The following is a 2,263-nucleotide window of genomic DNA, read 5'->3' on the forward strand; positions in this document are numbered from 1 at the left end:
TTGAGGGGAGAGATAAGGATGAGATATGGGAGAATATATCTGCATTGCAAGAAAGAAAAAGAAAGAATAAAAAAAGAGTGAGAGAAAGAAGAAAGGAAAATGAGGGGTAAAAATTAAAAAAAAACCCTTATTTTAAGTAATAAAGTTAATAATAATAAAAAATAAGTACAAAAAAAACAGAAAATGAAAAAAAAGAGAAAAAAAAGCAGCAGCAGCTCCCCCTCGTGGACAGGCATGGTTTGGTGTAGTAGGTCTCGGGGCTGCTCTCAGATGCCCCCGCCTTGGTGGCTGCAGAGAGTAGAATGGCAGTGCTCCAAGCTCTGCTGGAACTAGGCACTGCAAGCCACTCTAATGAGTCCCATCTCTTTGTGCCGCACCTGAGCCAAGTTGTATTTTCCAGGCCCACCTCATTTCAAAATCCTAGTCCATGCACTTTTATGCTACCACAGATGAGATGTACTTGCTTTGGTGGCCGGCTTCTTAGCCAGGATCTCATAGGGGAGTGAGCAGTTTCTCTAGACACTGGCAAGGATTTGTGCTGGAGGCAAGGTGCAAGCCCTCCCAGACACCGCTGCTGACTCCCAGCCCCCACCCAAAATCGTGGTTGCTTAGCGGGAGGGATCAGTTTTTCTTGTCACAGGTCAGGATTTGTGCTGCCGCTACCTGAGGTGAGGTGTGCTTCCTGACGTGAGGTGCACAGCAGGAGGTGAAATGCATGCCCTTACAGGTGCCACCGCCAACTCCCAGGCCCCAGCATTGGAGGAAGGATCAAATTCTCTTGGCGCTGGCTGTGATTCGCGCTGCTGCTCTCCGAGGTGCCAGGAACTGTCCGAAATGAGCTGTGTGCTCCTGTAGCCAAAGCACGCCCCCCCACCCCTGCCTTCACCACTGCCAACTTCCTGCCAGGATCGCGTAGGGGTGGGGGCTATTTTTTCCCTGGTGTCACCTGGAATTTTGGATTCATGTGTCCAATGCTAGAGACGAGATGGGCCTTGGAAATGAGCTGTGTGCTCTTGCTCCCGCAGCCGAGGCCAAAGTGCGCCCCCTGGTCCACTGCCGCAGCAGCTGCAGGCTCCCTGTCAAGATAGTGCAGGGCTGGAAGGTTTTTTTCCCCTTGTGCCACCCGGGTTTGGGATTTGGGCTACGCAGCAGTTATATATGGAGTGAGTGTTTTTCTCTGCAAGTGGTGTTAAACGTTCTTTATCTCTTATCTAGAGACAGTACTATGAGTGCGTTCAGTTTCTCTTTCTCTTCCCTTCGTGTCTCAGTGGCTCCGTGTGCTTGCCCTGTGTTGTGGTGGGGCTCCCACCTCCCCTGCCCATCTTGGACTGGCCCATTTTCCAATCTCCGCAGTTCGCACTCACTCACTCAGACATCTTTGAGGTTGTCTTCTCTTTGGAGTCTGTATTTTCTCCTTCCACTCTTGCAGATGAGAGTAATTTCCTTCTCAGTTCGATAGATGGGGAAGACGAAGTTTACAAGCTCTCTTCCTCTCCACCATATTGGCTCCTCCTCTCTCCATCCCCTTACTTTCAATCAGGAGGTGTCCTCAGATCTATGGTGAGTCTTTTGTAGGAAGCAAATAGATGGATTTTGGGTTTTGATCCATTCTGCTACCCTGTGTTGTTGGACTGGGGCATTCAGTCCCTTTACATTCAGAGTTAATATTTAAAAACGTGGGTTTAGATTCATTGTGTTACCTGTAGAGTGCATGTTTGTAGTTATGTTTCTGGGACCTTATATTCCTTGCTACATTTCCCTCATAGAGTCCCTCTTAGGACTTCTTGTAGGGCTGGTTTGGTGGTGATGAATTCTCTCAGTTTTTGTTTATTTGGTAAAACCTTTATCTCTCCTTCTATTTTGAATGACAGGCTCGCTGGTTAAAGAATTCTTGGCTGCATATTTCTCCTGTTCATCACATTGAAGATTTCCTGCCATTTCTTCCTAGCCTGCCAAGGTTCAGTAGATAGGTCTGTAACCACTCTGATAGATTTCCCTTTGTATGTTAAGGCCCTTTTATCCCTAGCTGCTTTCAGAATTCTCTCTTTACCTTTATATCTTGCCAGTTTCACTATGATATATTGTGTTGAAGGTCAGTTTACGTTACGTCTTAGGGAATTTTGGTATGTCTCTTGAATTTCAATGTCTTTCTCTTTCCCTAGATTGGAGAAATTTTCATGTATAATTTGGTCCAACACCCCTTCAGGCCCTTTTTCTCTTTCTTCCTCTTCAGGAACTCCTATGATATAGATATTGTTCTGTT

Source organism: Suricata suricatta, chromosome 8 (genome assembly GCF_006229205.1).
Source record: "Suricata suricatta isolate VVHF042 chromosome 8, meerkat_22Aug2017_6uvM2_HiC, whole genome shotgun sequence".
In the NCBI taxonomy this organism is placed as follows: domain Eukaryota; kingdom Metazoa; phylum Chordata; class Mammalia; order Carnivora; family Herpestidae; genus Suricata; species Suricata suricatta.